Raw genomic sequence first — 20077 nt, forward strand, 5'->3', positions numbered from 1 at the left:
TTCGTTCAATTTCGTGTGTTTGTTTCCTGCGGCAGAACTTGCGTCTCCGACCGTGATCTCTATACCGCTCCATGTCGCAGCCTCCTCGTGCAGCGCATCCGGCCATAAAGTTGACTGCTGATTGACCGCATATAGTAGCAGACGACGCGGGGCTCTACACACCATGAAATACTTATAGTTGAAAAGTTACAAATACTCTTTGAAAGGGAAATAGTTATAAGTTCCGTGTCAAGCTGTGCCACAGAGCGTTGGTCCAACATAAGCAGAACCAACTGCAGAATCAACTAGCCCCTCAAATCGGTCTTGCACCTGTGACTGCCCATTACGTGTGAATAGGGTAGCTTAGTGTAACTCTGTGGGCTCTATCATGTATGAGCTTTATGGTACCGCTGTAACCTAAATGTTTGAAGTGTTCTGCGATTTTTGATCGCCCCTGCATTAAAGAAACTAGTCGCTATGTGACAAATCGCCTTCGGTTTCGGTTTCAAAGCTGGAAGCTATTGTGGCGCGCGGTGCCTGATTGTGCTTTGCGCTTTTTACTTAGTGCTTTAAGCATAAAGTTTTGTGTGGCTTACGACAAACAGGAAGCACCTATAAAGTCTGGGCCTAGCCGTCAGACGACGCTAAAACTTTTTCAGTTTCGGTTTCCAAATATAAAAGCTCCTGTTGCGCGGCTCTTGATCAAAAATAACGCTAGGCCCTTCCCTGTTCTCTGCGCTGTAAAGAGCAACTTCTGTGTTATCTACGATAAAATAAACACTTCTTTTAGAACTCCCCTAAATGCAGCAAGTTCTTGAAAAGCTGTAATTGCTGCAAAAAAAGTATTTTCTGGCACGGAGCGTGGTAGATATCATAAGTACTATATTGCCACTGACCTGAAATCAGCGACTTAGTACAAGCAGAGGGGAAAATATAGATTGCTGAATAGGTAAATTGATGCACTGAAAGAATTTATGTTAAGAAATTAGAAGTGTGCAAGGTACGAGGAGGAAGAGGCTCTCAAAAATAAACTGCTAGTGTGCGCTAGAACACGGAACTGGGTAGCACAACCGCGCCCTCGATCGAGGTGCTTCGATCGAGGTGATCGAGGACCTCTATAATTATAGTTTCGCAGTGTTCTTTGGCACACCGCTGTCGCGTCCGGGTCGTAATGGTAGCGGGTGAAGGTTTGGGCTATGCTCGAGACAATTAGTATAGCCAGGGACTCCGGAACCCCTTTTTTTTTAGTGGGAGGGCAGGACATCGAGCTTATTTTGTTATTTATTTATTTATTGCTCATTTACATAAAAAAGTTATATATATATATATATATATATATATATATATATATATATATATATATATATATATATATATATATATATATATATATAAATATTAGCAGACAAGTTAAATGAAATGAGGGGCCCGTTTGACAAATTTATGAAGGGAGCCAACAGTCACCAAAACCAAGGTGCATAGGGGAACGTTAATTGTTTTTTTTGTGTTATGCTTATCATTGGGATAATAATACTTAGATTAATAAATCGCTGAAAGAAAATTACTTATAAAGCAGCAGAAAAAATAACCATGCCGCCGGTGGGATCCGAACCCACGACCTCCGAATATCGCGTCCGGTGCTCTTACCAACTGAGCTACGGCGACGGCTGTCAGATCTGCTGCTCTCGTGGGTATTTATGTTTACTGGGTGTAAGCGAGCCATGAGAGTGTTCACCAGCGCCACCCTCGACCATATAAAAAAAAAATTAACGTTCCCCTATGCACCTTGGTTTTGGTGACTGTTGGCTCCCTTCATAAATATATATATATATATATATATATATATATATATATATATATATATATATATATATATATATATATATATATATATATATATTGCTACGGTTGTGCTTGTGCTTGGAACGCTCGTGCTTGGTGCGCTCGCGCTTGGAACGCGAAGAGGACGAAGTGCGTTTTCTGCTGCTGGGCTTCGCGTGCCCGGTTGTTCGGCTGCGTGGCTGTAAGCTGTTTCCCTGTAAATATATTTTTCCCTTTTGGTGCGCACATCTTCACGTTACATTATTGGTGTGAGGTGCTGGGTACAGCCACAGCAAGCACGGAACTTCGCAGCGGTCGTCAGCTCGCCGGCTCTTCAACCATGACCAGCGAAGGGGCCGCTCCGTCGGCGTCCGCCAACCCGGCGTTCATCATTGCCCATCCGAGAGATCCTGGGACCTTCAACGGAACGGACGGTGTCGACGTGGAGGACTGGCTCGCAATGTACGAGCGCGTGAGCACACACAACAGGTGGGACCCGACCCTAAAGTTGGCCAACGTCATCTTCTACCTGACGGGCACTGCCAGGGTATGGTTCGAGACCCACGAGGATGAACTCACCAGCTGGGATCTCTGCAAGCGCAAGCTTTGTGACCTGTTTGGTAAGCCATTCGGGCGTCAGCTCGCTGCGAAGAAGGAGCTCGCATGCCGTGCACAAACGTCCACAGAGTCCTATGTATCATACATTCAGGACATATTAGCTCTCTGCATGAAAGTCGACGCCACTATGTCAGAGTGCGACAAAGTAGGTCACGTGCTCAAAGGCATCGCAGATGACGCCTTTAACCTTCTTGTATACAAGGACTGCGGAACGGTTGACGCAATCATCAAGGAATGCCGCCGGTTCGAACAAGCGAAGAGCCACCGAATTTCTCCGCAGTTCACGCGGTTGCCGAATACGACTGCGACGTCGTCCTGTGTAGACTCGACTCCACCGAGCCGTCTGCCGACATCTGAGAGCCTGACACGACTTGTGCGCCAAGAAGTAGAGGCAATGTCCCCCGTTGCGTTTCATACACCCGCAACAGACAGTACTCCAGCAGTATCCCTTATACAGGCTGTCGTTCGCAAAGAATTTGCCAATCTTGGGATTCAACCTGTTTGCTCAGTTAGTGCCCCATATGCTCGCCGCATGTCCCCGGAGCTCGGTTCTGAACGTGCATACTACCCTCGACGCAGCCGCAATCCAGATGAATGGAGAACACCTGATGACAGGCCCATCTGCTTTAACTGCTCCCGAGTTGGCCACATATCTCGACACTGCCGAAGCCGTCCGTCCTCGACCTACAGCCGCTACCCGCCGGGTTCTGCATATTCCCGCCGCTCTCCCTCGCCCTCGGAAACGACCTCTGCTGGCCACAACGCTCAGACCCCGCTTACCAACCGTTCGTCGTCACCTCAGCGCCGTCGATCTCCATCGCCCCGACCTCGCCGCCCTTCGTCGCCGGCCCCATATGCCCGCTCCCGGTCGGAAAACTGATGGCTGCAGCGTCTGGGGGTGATGCTGCTCTGACGACCCGACCAGAAAACCCTCCTTTAACTCTTCATGCTCATCGGAACATCCTTAACGTCGACGTGGACGGGGTCCCTGTTACCGCTCTGATCGACACTGGAGCGCACGTCTCAGTCATGAATGCTCGTCTTCGCCGTCGCCTAAGGAAAGTGCTCACTCCTGCCCCCTCAACTGTGGTCCATGTTGCAGATGGCGGTATGTCTATTGTCGTCGGAATGTGTACTGCTCGTGTTTCAATAGCCGGCCGCCATACTTCTGTGCTCTTCACTGTCCTCGAACACTGCCCTCATGACATCATTCTCGGCCTTGACTTTCTCACCGACCATTCCGCCCTTATAGATTGCGCCACAAGCATCGTTCAACTCGCTCTCCCTGTTCCTTCAGAGCCACCGGATCCAATTGTTCACCGACTGTGCACCGCCGACTTTGTCCGCCTGGACCCCGATGCCGCCACTTATGTCCGTTTCTCCTCGGTCCCGCCAGTTCCCGATGGTGACTACATCATTACTCCGGTTCCTGATGTGCCCTTTACACGCAGTGTTGCCCTTGCGCATACAGTTGTCACCATGTCGGCAAATCAAGCGTCCCTTCCGGTTCTCAACTTTGCCTCTTACGTTCAGCCGCTCCCACAAGGTATGTCGCTCGCCACGCTGTGCCCTGCTGCCGAATGCGTCGTATCGGCGGTGGGAAGCGTCCCACCCTCGTCGAACTGCCGCGACTCTGACGTCCCACCACCTGATGAATATGCAAAAATGATTGCTGCTGACCTCTTACCAGGGCAAGCTCACGACCTTCGGTATCTTCTGTCGTCTTTTCGCGACATCTTTGACTTCGATGACCGCCCTTTGGCTCGAACATCTGTGGTCACGCATCGCATCAACACCGGTGACGCAGCTCCTATTCACAGACGACCCTACAGAGTGTCCAGTACAGAACGCACCATCATACAGCAAGAGGTGGACAAGATGCTCAGTAAAGACATCATAGAGCCCTCGTCGAGCCCTTGGGCCTCACCAGTTGTGCTGGTTAAAAAGAAGGACGGCAGCTGGCGCTTTTGCGTTGATTACCGGCACCTAAACAACATAACAAAAAAAGACGTCTATCCACTCCCAAGAATAGACGATGCTTTGGACTGCCTTCACGGAGCCAAATTTTTCTCTTCAATTGACCTTCGGTACGGGTATTGGCAAATCTCTGTTGATGACAATGACCGCGAAAAGACGGCATTCGTCACACCGGACGGCTTATATCAGTTTAAAGTTATGCCATTCGGTCTCTGTAATGCGCCAGCTACCTTCGAAAGAATGGTGGACTCCTTGCTTCGCGGCTTTAAATGGTCCACATGTCTATGTTACCTCGACGATGTTGTGGTTTTTTTCGCCCACGTTTACCACGCACCTCGAAAGACTGGCGAGCATTCTTTCTGTCTTCCGTCGAGCCGGGCTACAGCTCAATTCGTCGAAATGTCAATTCGGTCGCCGCCAACTCACCATTCTCGGACATCTAGTCGACGCTTCTGGTGTCCGCCCGGATCCTGTTAAAGTTCAAGCCGTCAAGGACTTCCCTATTCCCCAGTCGTCTACGGATGTGCGCAGCTTCGTCGGCCTCTGCTCGTACTTCCGCCGTTTCATCAAAAATTTTGCCGGCACCGCTCGCCCCCTGACCGACCTTCTAAAGAAAGACACCCCTTTTACCTGGGGCCCTGCCCAAGAGGAGGCCTTTTCTTCGCTAGTCGACTTACTCACCTCCCCACCTATTCTGGCCCATTTTGATCCGTCGGCTCCGACTGAAGTTCGCACAGACGCCTGCGGTTATGGGATTGGCGCCGTGCTAGCCCAACGTCACCAAGGGCAAGAACGCGTTATTGCATATGCCAGCCGCCTCCTTTCTACAGCTGAGCGAAATTACTCAATTACAGAGCGCGAGTGTCTAGCTCTTGTTTGGGCCGTAGCTAAGTTCCGACCGTACCTGTTTGGCCGTCCATTCTCCGTAGTGACCGATCACCACGCCCTTTGTTGGCTGTCTTCACTGAAAGACCCCACAGGCCGGCTCGGACGTTGGACGTTGCGCCTCCAAGAGTATTCTTACACTGTTCATTACAAGTCAGGGCGTCTCCATCAAGACGCCGACTGCCTGTCTCGGCACCCTGTAGAGCCGCCTGATCCTGGAGACAACGACCTCGGCCCGTGCCTCTTCGCTATCTCCGATCTGGTTAACATCGCGGACGAGCAGCGACAAGACTCTTCCTTGCGTATTCTCATTGATCGCCTCAACTGTGCCAGCCGAGATCCTTCATTGCAACTGTTCGTCATTCAGGATGGCGTCCTATACCGCCGCAACTTTCGTCCTGACGGACCTCCGCTCCTGCTAGTCGTTCCCCAGCGTCTCCGTTCATCTGTCCTAGCGGAACTACACGACCTACCGACCGCAGGCCACCTCGGCGTCTCCCGCACATACGATCGGGTCCGACGCCGCTTCTTTTGGCCTGGTCTGTACCGCTCTGTTCGGCGTTACGTTGCCTCCTGCGACCTCTGTCAACGCAGGAAGAGACCATCAACGTTGCCTGCTGGCCTTCTACAGACTATTGACGTACCTCTCGAACCATTCTACCGTGTTGGACTCGACCTTCTCGGACCTTTCCCGACGTCCTGCTCCGGCAACCGTTGGATTGCTGTCGCGACCGACTATGCGACCCGGTACGCTATCACGCGTGCGTTACCAACAAGTTGCGCAACCGATGTCGCCGACTTCCTATTGCAGAACGTAATCCTTCACCACGGCGCTCCACACCAATTGCTGACGGACCGCGGCCGCTACTTTTTGTCCCGAGTAGTTGACGATATCCTCCGGTCCTGTGGCACGCAGCATAAGCTCACTACAGCTTACCATCCCCAGACGAACGGGCTTACCGAGCGCCTCAACAGGACTCTGACCGATATGCTATCCATGTATGTCTCGCCCGACCACCGCGATTGGGACGTTGCCTTGCCTTATGTAACATTTGCTTATAATTCGTCGCGGCATGATACCACCGGCTATTCTCCTTTCTACCTTCTGTTTGGTCGGCATCCTGCGCTGCCATTGGATACATTACTACCGAGTTCTACTGCCTCGACCACAGAGTATGCACGTGACGCCATCTCCCGAGCAACTATGGCCCGTGAAATCGCCCGAGACCGGCTCACCGCATCTCAGACCTACCAGAAGTCAGTTTACGACCGCCGGCATCGCCCAGTACACTATCCGCCGGGCTCACTCGTCCTCCTTTGGTCTCCTTCTCGCCATGTCGGTCTCTCTGAGAAACTTCTACGTCAGTACAGTGGCCCTTATCGAGTTCTCTGTCAGGTGACCGACGTGACCTACGAGATTACACCTCTTCATGCTCCGACGTCGTCCACTAGCCCTTTGACTGACGTCGTTCATGTAGTCCGTCTCAAACCGTACTACACGCCTGCTACATCATCCACTTAGCACCGGGACGGTGCTTTTGCCGCCGGGAGTTATGCTACGGTTGTGCTTGTGCTTGGAACGCTCGTGCTTGGTGCGCTCGCGCTTGGAACGCGAAGAGGACGAAGTGCGTTTTCTGCTGCTGGGCTTCGCGTGCCCGGTTGTTCGGCTGCGTGGCTGTAAGCTGTTTCCCTGTAAATATATTTTTCCCTTTTGGTGCGCACATCTTCACGTTACATTATATATATATATATATATATATATATATATATATATATATATATATATATATATATATATATATATATATATATATATATATTCAATGTTCAAAGCTTGATGCAAAGTATCACGATGCGGTGACGACACTCCAGCTCTCAGGAAGAGAACGAAAAGGCTTCCAAAATTAACTGTTTAAGGGGCTGACTCACGCCCACTAAGAACTGAATTACTCGGCGGCTGCAATAGGCTTAATCATGCGTGCTCGGCGGTCATCGACCTGAATGCCATGCAGTTCTTGGTAGTGCTGAATTTAAAGCTGGCAAGGAACCTTCGAGATAGAGAACCAAAAGCACCAAGAATCTGGAAAAATGTGGAATCATTTTCACGTGGCCATGATCAACGGCATAAGTCTTGTCGCACCTCGCATTCCAATACAAAATGATAAAGCCGCGTGCCGGAGGTTGTGAGTGCGAACGAACAAACGGTGCAAAGATTTATGGCAGAATAAAATTAATTGAAATGAGGAGCTTATAGGTGGGAAGCTGTACGCACGAGGAGTGATGAATTCCATTAAAAAAGCCTGTGCATAGTTTGTTTAAATTCTCTAATCGTGATCATGTACACGGTCAGGTCGATATATAGTCGATCGAATTCTGTAGGGACATGACCGGTTTAGGTTACTCATATACCAAATGTTTTACAACTGGCTACCAAGCCAAGCAGCTCATGCAGCCCCATTGTGCATTGAATTAAAAGAGGTTAGAACTGACATGTGTTTCAATTTTCAGAAATCTGATCCAAGTAGAAGCAAATGGAGATTAGGGGGGCACATCCCCCCCCCTGAAAAATGTGGGGGGAGGCGACCTTCCCCATTGCCACCCCCCTGTTCCGTGGTTCTTGAGTATAGCCCACCTGAACTCGGGTAAGCAGCCCTATAGTACGTGACCGGCCCACTGGAGTGGGTATATCTCGCATATTTTATATCTGATATTGGTCGCAAAGCCGATGTCTATTGGTAAACAAGTTTAAAACATCCGAGGTGTTCTGAGAGATGTTCGATCCAATGAAGCATTCAGTCAGGAAAGACCTTTGAAGGCAGTTCGCAGTGTATACCGGATTGTTTTTTTCTGAATATATAGCTTTCGTCGAACTATAGGAACTTTTTGGAATTCTTTTATTTACATATCTCAAATAAACCCTTCATTTCTGCAAGAAAAAAACACACACACGTGTAAGCGGCCCTATAGATACGTGATCGGCCCGCTGGAGTGGGTATATCTTGCATATTGTATATCTGATATTGGTCGCAAAGCCGATGTCTATTGGTAAACAAGTTTAAACGCCCGAGGTGTCCTGAGAGATGTTCGATCCGACGAAGCATTCGGTCAGAAAAGATTTTTGAAGGCAGTTTGCCGTGTATATCGGATTGTTTTTTTCCGAATATATAGCTTTCGTCTAACTATAGGAACTTTTTGGAATTCTTTTATTGACATATCTCAAATAAACCCTTCATTTCTGCAAAAAAAACCCACACGGGTAGGCGGCCCTAGTAATAGAATGGTTAACAGAATAACTGAATGGTTAGAAAGGGCCAATGCAACATATTTTTACTAAGAACAGAAATTATGTGGACATGTCCTTAGTGTTCCTTTGAGAAGCAGTATTTTCTTTTGTGTGTTGTGTAAACTATAGTTGAATACAACTCAAGAATGAAGTGGCAAATGCTTCTCTATAATTCACTTCGCAAGTTGTTTGCATGGAAGGTACGACAACCTGAGCCAATCAGGATGGCGCACACTATATAATTGGGTTGCTGCATGCCTACCACACCCGTTGCCTTGTGACAGGTAGCTCCATTTCTGTGAATGAAGGTGTACTAGTGTTTCGGCTGTTTATTTCTTCAGCAGGTGACACTTCATGTCTTCCTAATTTTATGTTTGTTTTCAGATAGGCGACATGTTCACACAGTGAAGAGGGCATATATGGCCTACTTTTCTTTTTGTCATTACCTGTCCACATTCAGTTCTTTAATTGTCACGTCACAGTTGTTTGGATGGACATTTATTCACTTCATTGTGGTCTATGCCCAAGGAAACTGAGTCAAATCCAGGCGAGAGCAGCCACATGTTGATATAGGTGAAGTGGAAAACACGCCTCTTTGCTGTGCTTTGTCAGCGCATATGCAGTTGAAGTTAATCTGGAGCCCTCTACCATGGCGTCTACAATAGCTCATTGGAGACATTGTCATTCTCATTTTTGCTAATCTGATTGTGGCAGTGCTCGATGTGCTTGGCTTGTATACGCAGACGTTTAATGGATCACATTGGCCTGTTAACGGGCTCACATCTCATCATCATCATCAAACCTCTCATGCACTGCTGGTTGTGTCCTCCTCCTCCATGCTCATTACAATGCCTGGACCTTTGAGAGGCATCTGCCACTTCATTCTTAAGTTGTATTTGAGTATAGTAAATATGGAGAAATGTAACTAATATTGTATGTCACTTGCTGCTGTGTTGTTCGTGTGGTCTGTGTACAAAACTCTTACTCTTGTTCCATGATATACTATATATGTAGTGTTTTTGTGTATTAAGCTTGTTTGTTTCATTAAACAGATGGTATAGGTGGATTCTGTTTATACGAGGGGTGATCAGTATATTTTTTACCTCCTGGTCTGTAACACATTTATCACCTCGGGAAAGGGAAAGACGTTACAATGAAAAGAAAGTTTGATGTTCCCACTTTTCACATTTTCATTTTGCACATATCACCACTGATATTGAAGTAGTCACAAGGAAAATGTTAGCATACATCAGTGTACAGTTATAACAGTTTTTCGAAACCACATTTTGGATGGCAGAAGGTGTTCTCCCTATCATTATCCACCATCGAATGAGTCCAATTTATGGTAATGGGTATGTTATGTTTCCAGTCAGAAGGTGGGTACAAACTGTACGTACATGCAAGATTCAGCTGTGTTGAGTGTGAAAGACGAGGAGTGCAGTGGATGCCCACTGTCTGCATCTCGCATCTGAACTCGTGGCACATGTGGATGAATTTATTTGTGATGATTGTCACATTAAGCAGACGGTTATTGCGGGCATTCTTGAACTTGAGGATGCTGAAGGACCGTGCACTTTTTCTTAAAGTTTGTCCTAAAAAATCCATCATTTAATGTGACAATGCTTGGCATGACAAGTTAGGTGGCAATACCGCCGTGTTGAATAAGCTGCAGTTTCGGGATGTTCTGCATCACCGAGCAATAGTTCTGACCTAGTGCCTTGTAGCTACTGGCTATACCGTAGCTGAAGAAACATTTGAAGATCTTTAGTGTCCAGTTGGGGCCATCAACCTCATTCTTCTCTGAGGGCATCTAAACAACAATAATGCATCGATGATGCAAAGGCATCAGTGTAAGTGGGGGACGATATCAAAAACTGAATTACACCTCTGAAAAAAGACATCTGAAGCTTCGTTTTTAATAATATCTTTCACTTTCAGTATTTAGCATGTTATAGACAAGGAGGCAAATTATTCAACACACCTCTCATGCTTGGGATATATGTATGGGAAATTTTTGCATCTGTATAGTCACTTCCTTATTTTGGAAGCTACTTGAGTCATTGATCCCGTGGGCCAATGTTTTGTGGCCTCATTATCTATTATGTTTTAGATGGTGTCATTGGCTTAATTTTACTTTTCCTGAGGGTGTTCTAAACTTTTTTTTGAATGTGTGCGCTTCAGCTGAGATGTAGCTTTGAAACAGGACAGCATTGGAATGCCATATGCTTGTCCATTTATGTTCCAAGCTGATACAGCGTAAAATGGTACTATACTTGGGATTTAACATCCCACCACGTTAGAGGGATCTAATTTGATCACCTGTCTTCTTTAATTATGAGCTCAAGTGGACCGCGTGAAAGACAAGATGAAATGTTATCCACTTAATTTCATACGAGCCCTATAAAAGACACACATATTGTTACGTGACGGCAAGCATGGGGAAGAGTACTACATAACAGATGGCGATGGAATGATTTAATGGCAGTGGGCCGCGAGAGCTCCGTGCCGCGCCACTGCCCACTTTGTCGTCTTCGAGTCCGTGACACTACCTGGGGCTGCCGAGCGATCGTCCCGATAGCGCGAACTGAAAGTCCGGCAGTGAAGACGAAACGCAGGGCGTGAAGATGGGCGAGACAGGATGGATGAACACAGAAGAGAAGATGCAGGGTTTGCCGTCACGATGAAAGAGATGAACAGATGATGATCAGATGAGCGCTGGTCCAGGAAGCTTCCGGGCCGTAGCTAGGTAGGTCACCTTGAGCCGACGGCCGAGGCCCATGAACACACCGAACGGCATGGGCAGGGGCTGTGTTCGAATATGTTGGCGACTTCTAGGGTCGGTGGGGTCATAGGTACGAGTAGCGGCGGCGTCGTCAAGTTGTCGTGTCTTCTGGCCGGGGCAGGGGGTGGGCTAGGGGTGAACGACATGGTCGGTTCTGGTCTGGCGGGCTGGGGCACAACCGGGCGGTGCGGGCAGGAACACACGACTGACGACCACGGCACACGCAGGACACCGAAGCTCCAGGACCAGGATGGGGATGAACTCCGCACCTCACGCCAAATGTTACGCGACGGCAAGCAGGTGAACACAGTACTACATAACAGATGGCGATGGAATGATTTAATGGCGGTGGGTCTAGCGCGAGCGCTCCGTGCACTCCACTGCCAACTTGGTCGTCTTCGGGTCCGTGGCAATATAAGCTCACTGAAACACGCAGTTCACCCATATGAGTGATACGAGAGCTTCATTTGGCCTAAATGAGTGATACGAAAGACACATCGGCCCATTCGGGTGATACGAAATCCATATTTCGGCTCAAACAACTGATACGATAGACACGTATCAGCACTTAGAGGCATACGAAGGACACATATGCCCTAACGAGGGATACGAAGGACACATATGCCCATACGAGGCATACGAAGGGCACATATCAGCCCATACGAGGGATACGAAGGACACATATAAACCCATACGAGGGATACTAGGGACACATACCAGCCCTCGAAACACATATTGGACACATATCAACTCGTATGACCACATACTAGACACATATCATCTCGTATGACCACATACTAGACACAATAAATTCATACGAGACACAATGCATCCATATGAGATTTTTCGAAAGGGGAGGGACAAGCTTGCAGACGCTTCCTTTACATGCAAGGCTGGAGGTGTCTGAACTTGGGATTTCTCCAATGATTTGCAAAACACTCTTTTCTGAAACTTGTGTGTGCGTTTGTTCTTTTTTGCAGGATCCTGCAGCTGTGCACTATATCCCAACTGTAGTGTACAGAGGAGGCATTCTGACAACGTTTTCTGTTTGCCTTGAAATTATTTGTGTCAAGGAGACAAGCCTGCTGGCGGCACTTGCAACACAGATGGCCTTATACTGGGCATTTAATATCGTCTTTGATAAAAAAGCACAGCGGTCATATGACTTACTGTGCAGGCTGATCAACGTCGACAGTGGCCTACGGCCAACTCCACTTGTGCGTTTGGTACAAACTGTTTTGGGGAAATAAAAATTCTCAAGCTGAAATTAAATTGTCTAGTTTCACATTCCTACACATGTTCGTGCAGTGGTGAGAAGCACAGCCAACCTCAGCTAGCAAGCCTGGGTCTGGCAAGGATAACCATGACAGGTGGATGAAAATTTGGTGTCAATGGATTAATAATCAGTCCCTGAAAAATCATTCAAATGAATCAACAGTTAATCCTGAGGCGGGAACATTTCCTCTCTCAGGGACCATTTCTGAAGATAAACAGATAATCCTGAGGGAGTAACATTTGCTCTCCCAGTGATCATTTCTGAGGATCAGCAGTTAGTCCTTAGAGGGTAACATTTGCTCCCTCATGGATCATTATCCAGGATCAAGTGTTAGTCTCTTGAGGATCATCTGCAAGGTGCAACCATTAGTCTCCCAGCAGTTAGTCCTTCGGAGACTAACTGTATAACCCCTTGCAGTTGATCCCCAAAAGGACGAATGGTTGTGGGAAATCACTTGGTCCCCCAAAGGACTAATCTCCCTACCGCTTTTAGTCATTTTTTTCTTAAAGTGTACTGTATTCGAGATATGTATCTTGCGACTTTAAGAATGCCACATCATCAGCTTTATTATTTTCTGCACACTAGGTTTAGCGAGGACAGCGTAGAAGAATAGTTACTAACCATACATGACGGCGACTTCGTGAACGGACGAACCGGCGGTGAGCGGTGTTCGGCTGCTTGATATACTCCGTATACGTTGACAACGAGCCCGGTAATGAATCACCGCGGCAGAGAGAAGCACATTATGAAAGCTATCTATGACATCAAAAGGGTCATGAAATAAAGCTGATGGAGAGTGAGCATCATGATCAAAACAGCAGACGACATGACCATTGTGAACGCGCGGGAACCCGCGGGCCAAAAACAGGAACCGGAAACTTGTAGGATAACTGCGAATCTCGACGCTAGGCGCCGCTGCGATACTTACGCGCCTGAACAGAGTTCATGTAGACACCAATCGGGGCGAGTTAGAGGCGAGTCACCTAGCCCGACGCTGACTCTACCCGGTCCTGTCGGGTTCATGTAGACAGGGCTTGTGCCTTTTTCACAAATTATTCTATCACCCGCAGTTTCGTACCGAACTTATCTCACAACCTGAGTATGTATCGCCGAGACTTGACCACATTGATAAGGTTGGCAACCCTTTCTGCAGAACAAAAACTTTTTTTCAGTCATTCGTACCACGCACATCAAATGAGTGGAATCACCTTTCTTCTTCGACGGCCACCATCACCGATCATCAATTATTCAAGAACGTTCTCGCTATTATTGTATAACTAGGATACATTTAATATTTTGTTACATTTATTTTCTTCTCAACGCCTCAGCTAACAATGTATATGTAGAAGTCATGTTTGTACCTTATCTGTTTCATTAACCCCAGTTTGTTAAATTTATTTTATTTTTTTGAACCACTGCTTTCTATAATGCCGTAGTGGCCCTGGGGGTATAATAAATATATTATTAAAAAACACTCGTTCGACGATGGTGTTTGATAAAGCAAGGGTAGTGACAAAAAGAGAGTGCCAGCTCAGACATCAGTGAAGGCCGGCTTGCCAGCAAGTTTTTTTGGCATTTCTCACGCTTACCCAAAATTCATTATTAACTGTGTATCCTCTGCTAGATAGTTGACTTTCGTTTGGAGGAGAAAATACTGAGATTCTGTTGCATAAACTGAATATGTCGCTGTAAAAGCACCGAATGAGCGACGGACAAAATCGAATGATTACTTTGCAATTTTTGGCTCAGGAAGGCGCCAGTCGCTCACCAACCTAATGTCAGCACGAAGCCCCTTGAGAACACTTCAATCTCATCATCAGCCTGACTGCACCCACTGCAGGGCAAAGGCCTCTCCCATGTCTCTCCAATTAACCTTGTCCATTGAGAGAATTTCGATGGAGGCAAAATTCCAGAGGCCCGTGTACTGTGCGATGTCAGTACATGTTAAAGAACCCCAGGTGGTCGAAATTTCCGGAGCCCCTCACTACTGCGTCCCTCATAGCCTGAGTCGCCTTGGGATGTGAAACCCTCATAAACCAAACCATTGACAGCTGCGACCACCCTATGCCTGCAAACTTCTAAACATCATCAGCCTACCTAACCTACTGCCGTTCTCTGCCACGCTTGCCTTCTCTAGGGATCCACTCCGTTACCCTAAACCAGCGGTTATTTTGCCTTCGCATTACATTCGCTGCCCAAGCCCATTTCTTCCTCTTGATTTCGACTAGGATGTAATCAACCCGCGTTTGTTCTCTGACCCACTCTGCCCGCTTCCGGTCTCTTAACGTTACAAGTATCATTTTTCTTTCCATAGCTCGCTGCATTGTGTTTAACTTAAGCTGAACCCTTTTCGTTAGCCTCCGCGTTACTGCCCCATAGGTGAATGCCGGTAAGGTACAGCTGTTGTACGCTTTTCACTTTAGGGATACTGGTAAACTGCTATTCCTAATCTGAGGGAAACTGCCATATATGCGCTCCATCCCACTCTTATCCTTCTAGTTATTTCCCTCTCATGATCTGGATCAGCTGTCATTACCTGCCCAAAGTAGACGTATTCCTATACCACTTCCAGCACCTCGCTGCCAACTGTGAACTGCTGTTTCCTTGCTAGACTGTTGAATATTACTTTGGTTTTCCGCAAGTTAATTTTTATACCCAGCGTTCTGCTCTGCCTGTCTAACTCATTGATCATGATTTGCAGCTCACCTCCTGAGTAACTCAAAAAGGCAATGTCATCAGCGAATCGCAGATTATTGAGGCATTCTCCATTAAATCTTATCCCCAACTGTTCCCAATTCAGGCCACGGAATACCTCCTGTAAACATCGCGGTGAGTGGCATTTGAGAGATCGTGTCTCCTTGCCCGACTCCCTTCCTTATTGGAATTTTATTGCTGACTTTATGAAGAAAAATGGTAGCTGTGCAGTTGCTATGCATATCATACAGAATTTTGGCTTAAGGCTCTTCTACTCCGTGATTCCGCAATTACTGCTGAGGTTTCCACTGAGTTGAATGCTTTCTCGTAATCAAAGAAGCCTATATATAGGAGTTGGTTATATTCTGTGCATTTCTCTATCACCTCATGAATAGTGTGAATATGATCTACTGTGGAATGTCTTCTACGAAAGCCTGCTTGATCATTTCTTTGATTAAGGTCTAAGGTTGCCCTGACTCTAATAGCATTACCTTAGATAATACCTTGTAGGCAACACACAGTATAAGCTGATCGGCCTGTAATATTTCAGGTCCTTGGCGTCTCCTTTATTATGAATTCAGATAACGTTTGCGTTCTTCCAAGCTTCTGATATGGTCGAGGTCATAAGGCATCGCGAATGAAGGGTGGCTAGTTTTTCTAGCACAATCTCCCCTCCGTCCTTCAACAGATCTGCTGTTACCTGCAGTTGGTTGTCCCCTTTGCATAGCTTCCTAAGGCTTTCTTTACTTCCCCTTTTGTTACTGGTGGGATGACACATTGCTGTGGGCTACTGTCTCTCTCATTAACGTTCTGCTTACATTGACTACTGTATAGACTTGTGCAGAACTCTTCGACTTCTTTACCTATCTTATATATATTGCTAATGGCATTGCCGTCCTTGTCTCTTGATGCATACATCTGGTTTTTACCTATGCCTAGTTTCCTCTTCACTACTTTTGTTCTTTAGAGCATGCTCGATTCTTTCCATATTAAACTTCGTCATGTCAGCTACCCCCCCCCCCCCACTTGTGCTTATTTATTAATTTCGATATCTCTGCTAGTTCTATTCTGTCTCTAGGGTTAGACGCCCTCATGCTTTGGCGTTTCTTAATAAGATATTTCGTCTCCTCAGATAGCTTGCCGGTATCCTATCGAACAATCCTACCACCTACTTCTACTGCGCACTCCGGAATTGTATAACTGTTAACTTACCGTTCGTTGTATGAACAATAATGTCGTCTTCCTCAGTTCAAGCTGAATATCTGTTCTAACGCGATATCCTCAATTTCCCTATTTTCCCTCTTACCGCTAACTGCTTAATGGACTTCCTCTTTTCTAGCTTCGTCCGTTCCCTCTTTAAGTCTAAGCTAATTCGAGACCTCACCATTCTGTGGTTGCTACAGCGCACTGAGGACACCCATAACCTGAACGATGCCAGGTTGAGCGCATAGTAAGAAGTCGCTTTCATTTTTGGTCTCACCATTCGAACTCTTCCAGGTCCACCTCCTGTTGTCTCGTTTGCGGAAGAAGGTAATCATGATCCATAAATTATTTCTTTCTGCGAACTCTACTAATAACTCTCCCCTGCTATTTCTAGAACCTATCCCATTGTTGCCTACCGTCTGGTTGCCAGCCTGGTTCTTGTCCACCTTCGCATTGAAGTCTCCCAGCAGTACAGTGTGCTGATTTTATTTTGTTCATTACTTTGTACCTTTAACACACTTAATGCACGCAAAAATAAAGTTGCGGCACCGATCCAACTGAAAATGTAAGAGATTCACAGGGAGGCCGTGTCGAGGCTGTCGAGGAAGAGAACTCCCATACCGCAGGCCCTGAAATGTAATATGTGCTTCCCAAATTCTGCGCTGTCGATCTGCGTATAGCTGCAGACATTAGAACTTTTGCCATAAACGTTTTCACAAAAGAAATAAATTTCTGATTTAGATCAACAGAGGCGGGGCCTCGGACAGAAGAAGCTTGTTTATGCGCTCAAATTCGCCGATAAGTGGGCTTAAAAATTCAGCAAAAAGTACAATTTTCTCACCAGTGCACATTTTGCTTAACATGCACTCTTGCTGCATAGCAGAGTTAATTTTATACTTTTCATTTCCTCAAAGTGGGCTTCCTGTGCAGCCCACTGATACATGATTCATCGCAAGCCAGGTACAATGCTGAGCCATATTTTCCCCAGAAGCTGGTAGATATATGTGCGACAATAAGATGGCCATCACAAGATGTTGTCGTGGCGCACAGGCTAACTCCAACCCGGGCTCCGTTGGGTAGCGTGTCAGAGCCTTCACTCTAAGCCAAAAAGGTCTGAAAGTGGACGAGAGGTAAGTCTCTTTGGGGACCAAGTGATTTGCCACAGCCATTAGTCCTTTTCGGGATCAACTGGAAAGGGTGCAACTGTGTTGGTCCCCTTGGAAAGGGGTACGACAGTTAGTCCCCGGGAGCAGCCTTTACAAGAAAAATGCAAACGAAGCGCAATTTCCATCCCAATTTAAACCGAGATGATCCGGGCGGAAGTATATACTATATAGTAAATCAAGGCCGAAGCACTTATTACATGCAAAAACAAGAAACGAAATAGAAATGAACTCAAAAGGAAATATCAGGAATCGAACTCACCACCGTTGGATCGCGAACCAAGCACAGATATGACCAGGCCACACAGCAGTTTTTTTTCTTTATGGCATGGAAATAGTGCCGAAAAGAAAAGTCTAAGCACGCTTACGCCACAAAACACCAGGCCACTGTATCCCTACATCACCCCTCCTTCCAAAACCTCAAAAGTCTGGGAAGCACACAGATGCGTCCAGATAGGGGAGCCAGCTAGGCGGCTCTTGCATGGCAGAATATACTCCCCGCACCAAAGCTCATTGTTCACGAAACAAAAATTTCGACGACCATGGTTATTCGGCGTGGCGGTCCATCATGCGGCTCTTCCATAGACTAAACATTCCCAGCAACATGAATAGATCATATGGTACAACACAGTTTTTCTCCACAGGCAAAAAACGGATACTGTAGGTTGTGTTGTCAATGTTCTTAATTGTTCGTTGTAATATAACCCAGAAGAACACAACATCGATGCACAGAATAAAACTGGTCAGTTGTTTCTGGTGTACTGCATAGGTGGTAGTTCACCGACCATGGCACAATAATCTCCTTAGCATGAAGCCATGCCTTCACAGGTAGCGTAAACGTGTGCAATTTAAAGAAGAATGTTTTTGCAGCAGAATAAATGCACATTCGTCTAACATGTTTTAAAACACTGGTGTCAAGGAGCTTCAGAAAAGGTTGCCGATACAACGGTACAGGGAACAAATACTGTGTAAGCGCCTGAGTCATCTGCCTTCTGGAGAGGCTATACAGGTAGTCTAAAGAAAAGCGCACAGTGAGGAAATTTCAGCTGTAAGCAACTTCCTTAAGGAATCCCAATAAAGGCCCCTCAAGAGTATATCCAGTCGGTGCGAATAGGAAAGGCAAATGAGCACTGAGACTCCTAATAAGCACCGCTACTAAATAAGGGTGGTTTGACAATTTGAAAAAGAAAAAAACGCGAAACAAGCTGATGCACTAATAAGGGAAGAAGGCCGACTCAACCACTCTAGAGAAAGAAGTAGGTTATCGCGACGCATGGGTTCCTATTGAGAACGCGATACGAATGTAGCAAATATTCTGTACATCACCTGCACTTTCTTCCTCGCACAGTGGAGAACCTGCACGCATAGGGAAGTTTCGAAAATAAAAAAAAATGTTGCAGATTTAAGCATGAGCAAACATTGACAGTTCCCTACCCATCCAAGCAGGCCACGACAGCAGACGGTCCGGAGATGAAAGTAAACGTCTTATATACAGAGCACGCACATTGTTTGGTTTTAACGCTCGTAGCATAATGAAACGTATTGCTGTTCAGAGCAAAGGATGGTGATTTTGCAAGCATATGATTTTGCAACAAGCTAAGGTAAGACTGAAAGTATACAAACAGTGGTTTAGATCGCGTTTCTGGCCAAAAAAAAAGAGTCGAAGCCGTGCATACATACCTGCCGACACTTGACGACCACAAATCCTTGTTTTCTTTTTTTGTGGATAGGGTGGTCTTATTTTTAGCAACTCGCAGCTGAACATTGCGTCCTGGTGAAAACTAATACTGAAGGCCGTGGATCACATCATTTTGTTTTTTTTACTGGCGGCACGCGAAGTTGGGGAATAGAATATTTGCCTCTCATCGTTTCGCTAAGTGTCGCCGATACTAACGCAGCATCAGATAAGCTCGTAAACAAACGGCAACGAAATGAAACTACTTATACTCGCTTAACGCTAAGCCTTTCAACTCACATTCGGTTCGTATTGAAGCTCGTAGTACTTCTTTGTGCACTTTCCCAGCTGCCAGTCGCTTCGATTCTACGAAGCCTTTTTTCTCACACCAAACAGTCCATCCTCTTCGGCACGGACAGCGGCGGTGCTGTCACTGTCCTTATGGCTCATTCACTCTTCGACATTGGGCGCCGAGAGCGAGCGAAATCGGCCGCCGCCGAAATGCTGCCTCGTTGACACATCCCAGCGACCACCTCGCCGCTCTTGGCGTACAGGTACACACATACGGTTAGAAAAGTGTATAAAGCGAAGCTGTCGACGTACCATATGCGTATGCAAGCTTGTGTACGCTAAACGCACTTCTTTGCGGGACTTTACGCTATATCCTTCAATACCCATCCAGTAGTTACGACGGCAAACATTTTTTTCAACAAACCCACGG

At 46.7% G+C, this 20077-nt stretch overlaps 1 pseudogene; it reads left to right on the forward strand.

The window, feature by feature from the left end:
- The window catches only part of LOC144125141 (uncharacterized), a 45010-nt pseudogene extending 25138 nt beyond the window's left edge, over window positions 1-19872 (forward strand).
- The last annotated feature ends 205 nt before the right edge of the window (window positions 19873-20077 follow it).

This window comes from Amblyomma americanum, chromosome 1 (assembly GCF_052857255.1).
Source record: "Amblyomma americanum isolate KBUSLIRL-KWMA chromosome 1, ASM5285725v1, whole genome shotgun sequence".
Lineage (NCBI taxonomy): Eukaryota > Metazoa > Arthropoda > Arachnida > Ixodida > Ixodidae > Amblyomma > Amblyomma americanum.